Below are 17,464 nucleotides of genomic sequence, written 5' to 3' on the forward strand. Positions count from 1 at the left end.
AATATGAAGAAGTGTTCCATTTTGGATGGTGGTGAGCAGAGCTTTTCCCATTCTTGATGTGTATGTAAATAGTGTCTTATTTGTAAATATCTGTAGAAGTCTTGGTTTGGTAACTCATATTTCAAGGCGGCTGTGGCTGAGGGGTAGAGTGGTTGTTCTCCAACCTGAAGGTCGGCGGTTCGATCTCCAGTCTGAACCATATGCATGCCGAAGTGTCCTTGGGCAAGATGCTGAACCCTGAATGGCCCCCCCATTGATTAACAAAGTGCTGCAAGTAGATGCACTGTATGAATGTGCGTGTTAATGGGTGAATGTGAAACTGTGTTGTAAAGCGCTTTGAGTGGTCATCAAGACTAGAAAAGCGCTATATAAATACAAATCCATTTACCATATTTCTCTTTAAGCAGTTCAAATGACTTCAATACACCTCCCTCGAACAGCTGGTCCAGTACCACTATACCCATCTCCCTCCATCTTTCAAAACACCTGTCCAGTCTAGCAGGAAGACATTCTGAACTGCTTTCTATTCTCATACCTCTGGATATGGTCATGGGGAGTTTTCATTTTTTCCTCACAACTGACCATTGGTGTGTGTGGCTGTGGCTGAGGGGTAGAGTGGTCGTCCTCCAACCTGAAGGTCGGCAGTTCGATCCCCAGTCTATTCCATCTGCATGCCGAAGTGTCCTTGGGCAAGATGCTGAACCCTGAATGGCCCCCCATAGAATAACTAAGTGCTGCGAATAGATGCACTGTATGAATGTGTGTGTGAATGGGTGAATGTAGAACTGTACTGTAAAGCGCTTTGAGTGGTCATCAAGACTAGAAAAGCTCTATATAAATACAAAACCATTTACCATATTTTTTGAGTATTTTTTACCCATATATTGGTAATCTTATTCTTCCCACAGTGGTCTAAATTCAGGAATGGGAATGAGTTCAGTGGTGTGTCTGGGCATTCACTTTGTTCTATTCCTACCCATATAGTGTCTGTTTCTTGGGATACCCAAGCAACCATTGCTCGTAATTGGGCTGCCCAGTAGTATTTTTTCAGGTCAGGCAAGTTCAGGCCTCTGTTGTCTTTTGGACATAGTAGTCTTCTAAGATTAAGTCTGGGTGGTTTGCTTTGCCATATACATTTTAAACTCTAATAAATGCTTTGTTTTTAGAAAATTGGACTGGATAGAGAATATTCCTTGTAAGTTTGAAGGTCTTCTGCATTAGTTAAGATGCCAACTACCTGTGAATGTTAGTGGATATGAGCAACCACTCGCGGATGTAAGCGCAATATCTTCATTTGTTTATCGCAGAATCAACAGGTGAATATGGCACTTTTCTATTCTTGATAACCGCTCAAAGTTTTACAGTACAGTGTTATTCACCACTGACAGTGCATGTATGAGGAGCACTTACTGTATTACACATCAATCACACAGTGCTGTGAGGGGCCATTTGGGGTACCTATCTTGCTCTCTGTCCAAAGAGGTCACAAATATGTTATTTCAAATGTTTTAAATGCTAGGGTACAATTTATTACTTTATAATACAATACAAGCTAAAACAATGTCAAACCTGTGTGCCACAGTCCTGATAAAACTGAACATTGTAATGGGAGGATTTTTTTCCAGGATGTTGTACAAGGTTCTTTTTTACTGTGAAAGCTGGTAATTTTGCGATTTACTCATATTATAATCGAGGTTGACTGCATCCAGATTTTTAGTCATCTAAATGTACGATTGATTTTTTTAAATCACAGGAATACAACTTCGACTAATTGTGAAAATACCTGACGAAATTAACACTAGTTGAAACTTGAATTTGTCTTTCTTGATTGGAAAATTATTTAAATGTCGTGTGTCCCAAAGTTTCCTATATTGTGTGATTAAGGTAGGATGTGTGGTTATTAAACCAGATCTCTGCTGCTAACCTTCATCAAACCTTCCTCAAACATAGCAAAAAAGGGCAACATTTTATGTTGGCATTTTGATATCATTCTGCTATCATTAGATCATTTACAGTAGCAACAATCCAGAAACCTAGGAAGGTAATAAGGAGGTGGCCATGGTGGCAGACCAAAACAAGGGGGGTCAAAAGAACAAATTTAGCTATACAAATTTCTGTATACTCAGACAAGGTATGATTTTTGTTGGTGGACAGTAAGCCTGTGCTCTCTTGTTTTTGTGTGGTGTTTGAGGAATAAAAAACACAGAGTACACACTGTGTTTACCCTATTATTTTATTAACTTCCCGTTAGAGATGCATAAAACACTTACATGTTTCACATATATAGTAGTCTGGGAGGCTGTGGGGCAGGAAATAGAGAAGATTCTCCAGCATACAGAAAGGCTGCAGTTTGATCTACAGCTCTTCTAATTTGTGTGCTGATGTATCCATGAGCGAGACACTGAATTTCTCTTGATGGCTGTCCTGCCATTGTGTGATTGTTGTGTGATAGAAACTGCTGTATGAATGTAAATGTGACTTGTACTGTAAAATGCTTTGAAATTTAAAAAAGACTAGAAAAGCGCTAAACAAATACAGGCATTACCATTTATTACATAGCAGCACAGTAGGATAATATGTACCCTATAACAATGAAGACAGACTGACAAGCCAAAACTGTAGAGGCAGCAGTGATATAATAATATTTCTATATATTTCTATAATAGTAGAAGTAGTGGTAGAATCAACATGTTTTTTTATTTTAATCCAATGTCTTTTTAATATTGTTGTATAGACAAGATTTTACATCAAGGTTGGTTTGAATGCAGTGTTGCACTCCATTACTCTGGAAGGAGCAAGAATCACAGAGTTGCTTGCAGTTCTGCTGGATATTTAATTTCACAGAATGTTTACTTAGGACTTTTCCTTATTAAGACCACCTATATGCCCGGGCCAAACCGGCTGCATGAGAAACACATTTCAGGCACATGAACCATGCTGCTCTTCTAGTGAGTCGCTATATTCTCTGCGTACCATGCATGGTCCACTGCAAAATAGACTGTGAAAATTATCTTTCACCACAGTTTTGAATTCTAGCTGTTGAAATTGGCCTCCCTCTGGCCACGGATTCACTCGGCCTAGTTGCAGGACAAACAGATTTAAAAACTCATTTGTCCCTTCTGCCATTGGCCTTTTAAATGAGTCTATTTAGGATATAGGATTGCTGTGACTCTCACTTCCTAAGAGTATCATTCAATACATCTAGTTTTCATTGAGTAGTTTTTCAATTATTTTTTTTATTTTTTTTATTTGAGCAATCATGATAGCAGTAACATTTCGAGTGGAAGCAGTGGCTACATTCACAATAGCTTTAACAGTGCTAGTTGTAGGTTCTTAGTTGTATAAGAGCAGTGTCAGTAGTGGCATATGCACTTGTTATTGTCCTAGTACCAGTCAAGGTATAAGTCCTAAGGCCAGTGAGGTTGATGTAGGAGCAGTAAGAGTAGCAGCAGTGTCCTTGCCTTCATGTTTTCTAACATCATCTAGTTGAGTTGGTTGTGCCCCCTACTGCTCAGAGAGGACACAGCATCCCGACCGACAACAGCATCTGATGGCCTCTACACATGAAGGTAGAGTTAGCCTTTATAAATAAATAAATTATTGAAATAGAATCACTGACACATCAAATAAATTTATATAATTTGTCATGTTACAATTAAAATTATTTTCACAAAATTCCCTTACAGACTCTATACTTTTAATGAAGTTCATATCACACTCTACAACTAAAAATTACTGATCTATATGATCAATACCATACTTACAAAAAATTAACCTTAATACATTTCTTATTTTTTTACGTGTACACTACTAGAAGACATGTTTTGTAGCTGCAGAGAGTGTGTGTTTAGAATTCAAACAGTACAATATAATTAGCAGATATATTTTAATAGTGGTGTCCTTCAATGGATCTTTGTATCTCTGTAATGCAAATATGTAGGTCAAAGCTGATCACACAGAACGGGACTACTTTTGGAATTAATAAGGAAATCCAAGCAAAGAATTTCAATAACATTATCCTGATGAAGAAAACTCTAACACCCTTTCCTGTTGTTTCCAGACACACGTTTGCATATTGTTTTCAACATGATTTAAATGTAAACACAGAAACAGCAAGTGGGTTCGAGCGGTAAATTGAGCAGGGAGACAGATGGCCACGCAACACAAACAGTGAGTAGCACAGTGCGCTCAGCTCTTCTGATCAACACCAAAAAGCACCAGGCCTTTCGTTTTGGTTCTTGCTGTCTCTCACTTGCTCTTTGATTTTTTTTCTGTCTGAGGCATTTTGTGGTGACCCATAAAGAAAGTCGGTTTGTCATGATATCTACTCTGTCAATATTTGTAGTAAAGTTGTAATCTGTAAAATATATTGTGTGAATATGGGTGTGTGTAAATGTGACCAGGAATTCAGAGAGAGGAAGATCTGTGCTGCAGTCTGCTTTATGTCAGTCGGTAGCACTCAGAATTTCTTTCCAAGGCTGAGAGGATATCCCTTCCACCCACTTAACGACAATCATGAACACTGAAACGAGAGAAAAGTGAGGGAAAGAGTCAGACCAGATAACAATGTTTACAATTTACGAGGTTGTACTTAATGGATTTATTGTACTGAACTGTATAATTGTAGAATTTGTGTCTCAGCTGGCATGTTGGAGTGCATTCAATTAAACAGGTAAAAAATAAATTAATGGAAACTGAGCTGTGAGCTGTATCCTTTGTAAAATATCTTTGGCCGTATTTAGTAAAGCATCTAAAGAATAAGTGGCTTTACTTGAAAAGCTATGTGTGTATCCGTGTTATGTCAGTCTCACTCCAAACCCTTTTCTCTACAGCTCTGCACTGGCTCCAGTCTGACTCTCAGGACAGGACTGAAGGTAGGGTTTCGGGTAAGCCGAACTGTTAATTCATTTGGTGCAAGAAATATATAGAAAAGTTCCACATTTTGATTTCAATAATTCAAAGTATACATGTGGAGGATAAATTAGGAATTATAATGGAGAAGTGCCGTTGATCCCTGCCAGCTGACTTCACACGTTCTGCTCCTGTCACTTAATGTTCTCTAATGACTAAAACAAGCTGATTCATTAATTCCAACAAACTTCTTAGTGCGGAGGAGGCAGCGTGAGGAGTAGCAGCTTTAAATGACTTAATTTCTAACAGCCACGAATATGCCATTAAACTGGGCTTGAGACCGCGCTGCGGCAACAGGCTGGTTTGTGAATCAAACCGAGCTCCACACTGACTGTGGGCTACATCGTAATTTCACATGTTCAATGGTCAATCATTTGTTAGATACATTGTCCTCCTCTGGCGCAAACCAGGTTTCTCTCTGACAAATCCTTTGGAAAAAAATGTAAATTGTAAAAGAAAAATGTACAAAAGTAAATCTAAGGTTTCATGTGCACAAAAAACGAAAGGCTATGTTGATCCATGGCATATTATATCGTTGAAAGACGTCGTGTTAAATTGTATAGCCTTCTACATAATTGTAACCTCCATGAGAAACTATTCTTGATGTGAGATGAGATGCTCTTGTAATTATGTCACCGTTTAAGGTTCTGCAGGGATATCCTCTGCTGCGAAAACCAGAACTAAAGAAGTTACGATTATTTGATCTGAAATAACAATAAAAATAACTCTAGCTGGATTTTTTATGTAATTCTGACAGAAATGTGACACATCCCAGTTTTTCTCTCAGTGTTTATAGGCCATTGTGAAATACCAACTCTGCTTATTATATAAATTCAAATAAAACCAACAACATAAAATTGGCTAAAAATGTTAACTTGGCGCTAACTTTTCGCAATTCTTATGCTTAATCTTATTATTATTGTTATTATTATTAGAAGAAGTAGTAGTTGACTAGAAGAAGTAGAAGAAGTTTTAGTCATTGAGCTATTCAAAGAACATCCAATATATACTTTCTGCTTAATAGGTATTTGTCATTGTTTCCTCGTGATATTATGTTAAAATTCTTTTAAAGCCAACAGTTAACATTCTGAGAAATAATTTCTATGGGATGATATCTTAATAATAAAACAAACAAAATATATGATGTGAAAAAGAACCATAACATTTGTCATTACTGTAGAAACTACTCCAAAAGTCGAAGTTTTATATTTAAAAAGTAGTTTTAATGAAGTGTAGGGGGGGAAGAGGTCAAAAGATAATCTGGTAGGCTACATATAAAGCTCACAGAAATGTATGTAAGTGTCCTTTACATGTTGATAATATGAGGATGAAAGGCTGAATGGTAATTAGAGCATTTTCATTTGAGTGTTTCGGCTCATGGTTTAATTTCCACATAACACTATATGATGATAATAGCGCCTGTGATTAGAGTGAGTTAAGAAGCTGACCTTTAGTGTGTCTGTGAAAATAAACATAGGGACACACTTGCATGCCAAAGTGCGGTTGTACAGGCAAATTGTAGAGAAAATGTATGTAAAAGCAGATCAGCATATGTGATCGACACTGCAATGCATGTGTCTTTGTGCAGCATTTACACACTACGTTTCTTGTCCTGCTGTTTGGTGTGTAGTGACGAGGTCAGCACATTGGTGAGCTGCCTGCTGTTTGATTTAAGGAGCTGTTGCAAATAGACACGGAGAAGAAAATCGAATGGGCTTTAAACTAGAGCCCAAAGGCTCAAGGAATGCCATGTGACTTTAATTAAGTTTTTACAGCTAAAACACAACTACTGATCCTAGTAGACATCACTATCCAACAGGAAATCAATATTAGCAGGAGCAGAATATATTTAGGAGCTTTATTGAATCATAGGTCACACTGCACTCTTCATACAATAAGAAATTGCTCTTACAGTACGAACATTACTGGTTGGACAAGACGCCACTAAAGTGTCAAAATTGACCATCCTGGTGAATTTATTATTTCTTTGTCTGCTACTTGTTCATAAACAGTTGTCAGGGAAGTCTACAAAAGATGAGCAACTGCAGTTGAATAGTAGCCACAGTTCAAGGTTCATAGAATAAATGGCGTCAACTCAATTGAGGTTGTTTAGATCACAAGTTCAGTCGTCTTGACTTGTTTTCTGAGTTTTAGTCTCATGACACAAATGTCTGCCTTGTTTGTCCCTTAAACAGCTTTTCGTATATTGATTAAGTATCTAACAGCTATGCACACATGGATGTGGGCAGTTTATCCCATTCTTCCTTACACATCCTCTCAAGTTCCGTCTGAAAGAATGGGAAGTGCCTGTGGACTGCCATCATCATGTCTCTCCACAGATATTCTTTGGGGTTTAAGTCTGGACTTTGTCTGGACCACTCAAATACAATCAGAGACTTGTCCTGAAGACATTACTGAATTGTCTTGGCTGCATGCTTTGGGTCAGTCTTGCTTTAAGTCCCATGTGCTTTGGAGCAAGTTTTCCCTAAGGATCTCAGTATTTGGATGCATTTATCCTTCCTGCGACTATCTTCCCCCTAATATGAGAGCATAGGTCATCTGTTTGAGCTGCTCATTCTGAAGCTGGAGCAGTTTGTTCTGGAGCTGCTTGAACAGATGACCTATGGTCTCAGTAAAGGGGGAGGACCCATAATAGTATTTTGTTTTAAAGTTACCTGTAAATGCTGTAGTATCTGCAATCAGAGTAACATGTGACATCAGGTGTGATATGAAGGACCAAAAATGTATAAATAAATAAATTAAAAATTGAATTACAATAGAAATTGGATGGTTTAGTCAGTGGCATCAGAAATGGTGAATGATGTAAGGTGCACTGTTGTGGAGTAAAAGTAAAATAAGGATAACAAAACAGACGTTGCTGGCAGGTAGAGCGGGGAAGGGAAGAGAGCACCAGGCTGGAAACCTTATATCCTGGTGGAGCACGACCAGATTTGGTCGGAACCGCAACTGTTTACCTTAAAAACACAAAACCATACTAGCGGGGCCGTCACATTATTTATTTATTTAAACATTTATTTATTTCTATGTCCATATGTCAATTAGTTAGGCAGGCTTAACATAGAAAAAAGTCAGATTGGAACTTCTTCTTTTTGAAGACAAGTTGCAGTCCCTTCCTGCTACCCACACAGGTTGGCAAAGCAATGGGGGTTCAGAGACTGATGTGTCCACATCTCTACAGAAGCCGATGCTTGAACATAGTCCCAGTTGATGGACAATGTTTCCCAGATACGTGCAACTTCATTAGTTGGTTCTTCTAATGTATTGTAAAGCTGGGACATGGTATTCATAAAAGAGTTTGTGCCCCCAAAAGCCAAAAATGGCATAAGGCAAAAAATAACCAGATTCATGAAACAGTGCTCATGCACACCTGCAGGTCACTTTCCCTTCATAAATCAAAATCTAACAAAAACATGCAAACGTGGATCATATACCACCGTCTACAAGCCCACATTTAGCCGCACATGATCAATGCAAAGAATTTCAGTTATGTTGATGCATAAAAAATGGCCCTGCTGATCGATGGGTTTTAGTTTGTTTTGTGTGGTGGCCAACAGTCGTGTTCACTACAACAATTTTATAGACAAAAACTTATGAAAACAAAAGATTGTGAGTGTAAGATGATATTATTGAAAACTATTAACATCCTTGGGCATCTTGGTGTAAAAAATGTGATGCCCTTGCTGGTCTGCATCCCTTCTCTGGATGTGTTATTTTGAGTGCTCGGTTAGGAATTAAAAAGCGCACACATCTAGCAACTAGATTCTCCCCATCACCTAGGACCTAATTTAAAACGCAGTGCGTAGGATTCACAGTAAAACTTTATGTGTACACAAAAAAAGATTCAGATTCATAAAACCATGCGCATGCACACATGAAGGTAATAATCCCTTTTTAACGTCTGTCAGAGAAGTGAGGGAGGAAGAGAGACTGAATGACAAGGCCGAGATATACAATCTGGGAGCACCGTTTTCAGGGGCCACCAGAAGGCACTAATTACTAATCACATCCCACAATCTGAGGTCACTTACAGAGACAGTTTATTTATATTTTGTAAGTGGTCTCCAGTGCACTTGACTGCACAGTCACGGTCACTACAGACATTTCACACACACACACACACACACACACACACACACACACACACACACACACACACACACACACACACACACACACACACACACACACACACACACACACACACACACACACACACACACACACGGTGATACATGCACAGTGGTAGGCAATATTATCAACAACTATTTATCATTTGGCTCTGCTACTCTGCTATTGAATGGAATCTGAGCATAATTCCGTCAATAACTTGATTTCTGTCTTATAAAACTGAATGACTTAATGGAGAAGTTATTTCTTATCACTAATAACACTGCTGTTTTAATTTTCACGATAAAGTGGAACTATAATCTGGCTTTAATTCACCACATCACGTCCGCATCATCACTTCGTCATCTCTGGAATGTCTGTACACATCTGTTCTCCCATTAAGTTTGTTTTTATAGATCCTAACATTTGTGTAAGAAAATAAGGCCCGAAAGATGTGTATGCAATGGTAATAAGTAAGGCCTCAGAACTGTATTAATCAGTGGACCCTTACACGTGTTAAATCAGTCAAGTGTTCTGAGAGAGACCTATCTCCAACAAAGACTCATTGAATAAACAAACCCAGTGGACAAACTATTAAGCTGAAGTACATAATGAGCCCTGATAGTGGACCAGACTGGATGACAATCCCACCAGCTGGACAAGACTGGACCTTGTTCATTGCTCCTGTAAAAAAGCAAACTGTGTTAAGGGTAGATGCACATGTTAACTAAATAAGCTGCAATGTACAAATCTGTGTCAATGCACAAGCTGCATTTCAAGATGACTATGCTTAAATGGCTTGATTCTGCTGATCAGGCAATGGTTTGTATGTGGTACCCTGCAGGACATATAAGAAGAGAAGAAAAAAGGAGAAATAAGATTAAATGATATAGCTTTGTTCAGTTAAATTTTACTACTTTGTTCCTTTGCTGTACATTCTGCAATAGGGAAAAAATTGACATTTATTTATGCTTAAAAACACATTTGATTAAACTGTTAAACCTTACCTGGCTAGCATACTCAACAGGACTGTAGTTTTGTTGTTATATAAGATTTCTTTTAACTCTTCTCTCTCTCTTTACTCATCGGTCAACTAAAGAAAAACCTGCTATTTGGGAGGAAAAATTTACGATCAATTAATCAATTATTAAATGGCAATACATGAACATATCACATTAGTGTGGTTTATGAGACTTGAACAATTGCTATATTATTCATGAAAACTATAGATGCAACGCTTTAATATCTAATTTATGTGCAAAGTAAGAGTTGACACTAGCCAGTGACATTATTTGTAAAAGCTAACTTGTTATCCAAAACAAGCAAGTTGCATATTTATATGATCAATAACATCAACACTTGCCTTTACATACTGAGTGCATGGATGCATAGCCGAGTGGTGCAGCTACCGTGTCCAACGCCCATTGCCTAAGAATATCACAAACAAATCAAGCACCAGAGCATGTTAGGAGATTGAAAAAAACAGAAACATGGGCCTGCTTAATCTCACAAGGTTTGGCACTGCTTTGGTTGAATGATATGTTTGCTTGAAATGGTGTGCAACAGGCTTCGACTTGTGTTTTCTATTATTTTGTAAATGTGTTTGAGGTGTTGCTCAATCAGGAACTCCAACCCATCATATTAAAAAGGCAATTCACACGATTGATATTAAAGTTTTCCACAAATGCGAAAACTGCTGCTTGGTGTCTGCATCAATTGAAAACCATTGAAAAGTTTTTTATAATTATAGTATTATATATATTATAGTTATTTAGTTATTAAATACAATAAGCTAATAGCAATTAATAGTTGATAGCTAATAGTTACACTTTCTGACGTTATTTTAATGTAGGAATACTTGTTCGTGTAAGGTAGCTGATCAAATGTGAGCTCACATTCCTTTAGAAAACCCATGTCATCAACCTCCAAGATTTCTGACACGACAATGTCGACAATGGCCTTCACAGCTGATTGTAGAACAAGAGGGTGTTAAATGCATCACATTTTATAGATCCATTCAGCAGCCCACAGCTCCCTAGCCCAAGCCAATTGATCAAGGCATTACAGGAGGTAACCTAGAGGTTCATTCAAAGGTCCTAACCAGCAGACCAAGCAACCACTCTCACACAAAAAACAGTCAGACACAGGCACAAATGATCCAAACACACATCTGGCCTTTAAGTGCACTGATAGCACACCTCAGTAGTTGTTTGATGGAAAAAGAACTGGACAAAACTGATCTGCTGGAAAAGCTTCTCCCAAGTTGGACAAGCAGTTTATGAGCTTATCCCCTTAAGCACTTCCTCTGGTCCGGAGCCCCTGTTTTGCATTAATTCAAAGTTTTTATGCTGCAGTTATTTTTGTCTGCTGTGTTGGTTTTTAGTCTTTATTTTTGAATTTTCAGTGTGCCTTCAACCAGTATGATTATTTCTTTGTAGTATTTTTCTGCTAGGGTATTTAATTTAGATTTTAGAATTTTGACAAAATATAAAGTTGGGGCATGTTTATATTAAACAGAACATTATTCCTTTATTTTAATACACAAATCCTTTATAGGAGAGTGCCAGCTGCTGCCTCCTTCTGGTGTGTATTCTACTTCTCAGCTTCATGGAATGATTTTATCCATTCACATAATGCTCACTGCTCACCTCGTTCAATTTCCTCCTTCCTTCCTGTCTGTAATGAAAACACAAGCTAGCAGTTCTCTGCTGTCATGGAGCTGCACTAGCAGCAATAAATCTACCACCAGACAGACACTGGAGAACAGAGAGAAAATGTGATCATGCCTTTTTGTTTCTTTTGAACTAATAAATCGTCATTGAGTGTCTGCTTGGGCTTCAATGGTCTGCAAGCTGCTGCTGAGTGTTGCACATCACCTTACAAGACCTGGGACACAGGCAGTGTCCTTTAAACAGCTGCTTTGAGGAGTCTGAAATAAAACATGAAAGCCTGCCAATGTTTGGTCTCTTTCACATCTTTTTCAAATTGTATGTTGTTTCAGTCATACTGGGGTTAGTGCATTAATCTGAAAAAAGCATTAAGAAGTATTGTTGGCTAGATTAAATATTATCAGATTATTTTAGCAGGGATAAAGAACCAAGTCATTACTTTAATTTTTCCATCCTTCAATTTCATTTTTAAACTTCCATTCATTTCCATTTCAAACTCCATTAAATATTCTTTATTTATATATAATGCATTTGAGAGAAATATGCATCCATTTTAGCAAAGCTAATGTCACTTTTATGTATCTATATACATATACAACTTCTGGAGTTTCAGGAATAAACAGTGTTGCAGCAGAATCCAATAAAAGTCATAAAACAGCAGAAATGAAACAGAGATTTTTCCTACCCTCACTTCAAATCTAGGGGTACCCAGAATACCATACAAATCAACTAATCAATCAATACAATTTTATTTGAATAGCCCATATTCACAAATCACAATTTGTCTCATAGGGCTTTAACGAGGTATAACATCCTCTGCCCTAAACCCTCAACAAGAGTAAGGAAAAAAGAAATTGAAACCTCAAAGAGAGCCACATGTGAGCGATCCCTCTCCCAGGATGAACAGAAGTGCAATAGATTTCATGTGTAATGGAGCACTGATTACAAGAAACAGTTTGTAGCATAATGGAAGGTAAATGAATCGATGAATTATTGTAAGTTATGGTAAAGTATCTGAGTAGACATATTGTATTTCAAGAAGTCTTGTTGTAATCACCAGCAAGCTGGGAGAGAGACCAACAAGTGCAGTATTTTCTCCATTATTAAGGATTTAGGAATTAGGTTTACAATTTTTAATTGTAATTTCTTAGTTTAATATCATTTAATAGTATCATGGTCATTATTTTCGCTAGCGATCTTTTTTCAAAGTTGTTTTGCATTATATTTTCACATAATTTCATATCGCATCCCCCCTCATACACGATACACTAGATTGAACCCGCATAACAGCATCGCTGTTACTGAACTTAACTGCTCCCCTTATAAAAAAGCATCCTGGCAGGGCTGCCTACAGACCACTGCTAGCAGCCTGAAGCTGTGTTCTTTTGATTCATACCTTAAATAATAATGCAAGCTTTACAATTTTATAGGTTTGTCACTTTAGTAACTGCAAACAATAGAATTGGTTGATTTAAGATCTCAAAAATATTATTACAATGACATCCCCAGCAAAACCTTTGTCTTGTTTGTTTACATCGACGACTACTGATGACGTGTCGGGTTTTTGCGATGACTTCTGATGATGTAATGGCTTCTTGAAGGGTTGTCCACATTCATAGGGGAAGATTTTAACCACTACCCCTTGTGACTATGTTTCAAGGGGCAGGATACCCCCTGAAAATATGGGGAAGGGAGAAGGGGTGAAATGGGATTGGACCTAAATGACGCCGTTTCCAGTCGAATATGAATGTCGGGGCTTGCGGACACTTGGATGACACCACACAAGCAGTATTGAGGCACATTATGTTTTTTCTGTAGTTTTTTTGCAATTGAAGAATCGGCAACCATACACTTATACATTGTATTAACTGCAACGCTGTTTACCCCTGAGACTCCTGAAGTGTTTTGTCCTCCATAAGCTTATTGGTGAGTAGATAATGAGTGCATTTTTTTTTGCTTCCGTTGCTGGACCATTGCAGTCTTTGAGGCTTGTATCATAGCATCGTCCAAGACTTTTTATAGGTTTCTCAGACACAGTTGGAATGGGTTCTCCATTAATGTATAACCTATGGTCTGATTTCTTACCTTAACTGATTGAGATGCTTCTTGATTTTGATGGATTGATCCTCATTCTGGCCCATGTGAGGTTTTCTTCAAGTTTTCCTAGCAACCGTCTGGTGCATGGTGCTGTTGTGGTCAGGGTTGTCATGTCGTCCATGCAGGCCCTGATTGTTGTGAATCGGACCCCCGACTTCTGTCGCTCACCACCTACTACCCATTTTGAAGCTCTAATAATCACCACAATCAGACGCCACCCACAATCCATCATCATCATCCATCAACACTATCAGGATCCATGATCAGCTGCCAACACGATCAACATCTATTATCTGCTATCACAATCTCTGATACGCGATCCACCATCATGATCCATGATGTGGCTGCAGCAGCTCCCCTGGATCTGCAAATGATAAAGCACAAGGACTCCGGGAGGAGGTCAAGTCAGTAACATGTACTGATGAGACCTTAATGTGATAATGAGGGCGAAGAGGAAAGAGAAGCTCCATGTGCCATGTACCACCTGACAATCTCGGACTATAACAGCATGTCAAAAGCTGGTCAAAGAACGACCTTAACCAGCTCTTACAACATAATTTAACAAAAAGAAGGATTTTAAGCTGACTCTTAAAATGGTAAATGGATTTGTATTTATATAGCGCTTTTCTAGTCTGACGAAGACCACTCAAAGCGCTTTACAGTACAGTTTCACATTCACCCATTCACACACACATTCATACAGTGCATCTACTTGCAGCACTTTGTTATTCTATGGGGGGCTATTGAGGGTTCAGCATCTTGCCCAAGGACACTTCGGCATGCAGATGGTTCAGACTGGGGATCGAACCGCCGACCTTCAGGTTGGAGGACGACCACTCTACCCCTCAGCCACAGCCGCCCTTAAAAGGGTTTCTACCTCCTGAGTTGAAACTGTGAGATGACTCCAAAAGATAGAAGCTTGATAGCTGAAAGCATTGACTCTTATTTTACTTTTAGAGACTTTAGGGACAACAAGTGAGCCTGAACTCTGAGAGAGCAGTGCTCCAGTGGAATGATGTGATATTATGAGCTGTTTAAAGTATTATGGTGCCATATCATTCAGGGTACGTAGATGAGGACAATTTTAAATGATATTCTAAATCTAAAAAGAAGCAAGTGTAGTGGAGCTGATACAGAAGAAATGTGAAATGTGGTCTCTTTTTTTTGTTCTTGCCAGTACATGTGCTGCAGTATTTTGGACAAACTTAAGAGTCTTAAAATATTTACTGGTGGAGCTTGATAATAAGGAATTTGTATAATCAAAGGCATGGACTCACTTCTCTGCATCTTTTTGTTACAGGTCAGCCTGATTTTTAAAATGTTGCGTAGGTCAGTGTGGCTAGTCTTGCGGTGTAATACAGAAATGATGCTCAACATATTGGTGGTATCATTAAAACATGAGGTATATATCCATGCAAGCCTTATGTTAACGCATTGTGATAGATGTATATATGGTATTGTATATATGGATTTGTGTCCTGTGAAAGTCTTGGAATATGTAATAATAAATCAATAAAGAGAAACAAATACAAAATGTTATGTTTTCACTAGAGAATTGAGCCCTGCTTTCCCGTGTAATAGCCCCTGTTTCATGTTGTTGGCATCAAACAAACTTCAGAGGGGTGGGGCTTGACTTTGTTTACAGAGGGGGAGGAACAGGAGTACATCCAGCCCCACTAATTTGACTGTGCAGTGAGCACCTTTTGCATGAGACACTGGCTGATTTGACCACAGGGAAACAAATGATGGATAGCTTGACTGCAGTAAGTCTTGACCCCATTTTCCCAAGTTCAAGTCTGAAAACTGTGTGTAAGCAATCTCCCTTAGTCATGCTGTGTTGTGCCATCAGATGGAGGTTAATATTCTCTCTTTAGTTCTCTTTTTCAATTCAGCATTTTCCATTTGAGCTTTAACAAATTCTCCATGTCTGCTTCATGTTGCTGCACTTTTCATTTAAAGTTTCAAGAGTTTATTGTCAGGTGCACACCAATTACATTTAGCAGTCGCTAGCAATTAAATGCTTGGGTCACAGGTTCCCTTTTTAGCAATGCTCAAATTATTACACAAGCAAAGAATACAAATAAGTATAGAATAGAATATATAAAAAATGCAAATACAAATAAATAAATATAAAAAAATATATACACCTAACAAAGTAGTGAAATACTGTAAAGAAGGGTGCATCTGCACCATTTAAATGTTGTTGTATGCTAATTCGATCACGATATTGATTTTCCAAGACAAGATCTCATGTTTATGACCATGTCCTGTGAATTAACCTTGTCGGCTGTGGCTGAGGGGTAGAGCGGTCGTCCTCCAACCTGAAGGTCGGCAGTTCGATCCCCAGTCTTTCCCATCTGCATGCCGAAGTGGGCAAGATGAACCCTGAACCCTGAATTGGCCCTCATAGAACAACAAAAGTGCACTGTATGAATGTGTGTGTGAATGGGTGAATGTAAAACTGTACTGTAAAGCGCTTTGAGTGGTTATCAACACTAGAAAAGCACTTTATAAATACAAAACCATTTACCATTCCTACTGTATAAAAGAGGCCAGCATCCATAAAATACAACTTTCATTCAATTTTGAAATAGGCTGACTTTGAGTAGCATTGGAGAGAACTACAAAAATGTCCTCCACCAAGACTGTCCACTTGTGCCTAGTATGTCAGATGGGCGACAACATGAGCTTTGACGCTATGAGTCTTGACTTGGGCTGGAGCTTACCGGTGGCTATGACTCCCCAGTCATTGTGCCCATACAAGCTCCTCCCTCAGGCAAAAAAGCAGCACAGCTTACTGCTGCTGCTGACGAGGTGTGGACAGTCGAGACACTTATCCTCTGAATGGCGCCATACTTTCGACAAAAACTCCGCCCCTTACAGTGAGTCTTCTGGTAAGGCTCATGCCTCCCACACAGGTGGATGAGCTTGTTAAGGTTGGACCATTCTCAACCTCCCCACCTCAATCACTGTGTGCTCCTTATCCTCCACCACCTCCACCTGCTTTTGCTGACATGCAGTCTGCACCACAGCTGTTTGTTAACGGTCAGAGGAGAAAACAGGTGGCTTGATCCTGGTCAAATCCTCTTGAGGGGCCACAGAGGAAGCAGGTCAGGAGAAAGTGACTTCTAGGTGTGTTGTGATCCAAAATGCAAACACACCTAGAAGTCACTTTTACAAACTGTTTTCTTCTAATCAATGCTCTAAATCCTCTTATTTTCTTGATGTCCTCAGTTACACGTGGCATCTATTGCACTTCTGTCCGTCCTGGGAGAGGAATCCCTCACATGTGGCTCTCTCTGAGGTTTCTTCGTTCTTTTTCCCCTGATCGATTTTTGAGGTGGTTTTTCCTCACTCTTGTTGAGGGTTAAGGACAGAGGATGTCACACCATGTTAAAGCCCTATGAGACAAATTGTGATTTGTGAATATGGGCTACACAAATAAAATTTGATTGATTAACAATTTGTTGTTTGTGAGTCAATGCACAACAGCTCTTTTAATAGCCACACACCAAATTCCTTCAAAGAGCATCCTCCCTGCTATAAATCTAAAAGGGGAAGAGACAAGAGAAACAGCTATGTGAGGAAAAGTCTGAAGACTACAGAGAGGAACAGGGTTTAGTTGTGTTATTTGATTTAAATTCCTGTTTTGGTTTTGT

This window comes from Limanda limanda, chromosome 2 (genome assembly GCF_963576545.1).
Source record: "Limanda limanda chromosome 2, fLimLim1.1, whole genome shotgun sequence".
In the NCBI taxonomy this organism is placed as follows: Eukaryota; Metazoa; Chordata; class Actinopteri; order Pleuronectiformes; family Pleuronectidae; genus Limanda; species Limanda limanda.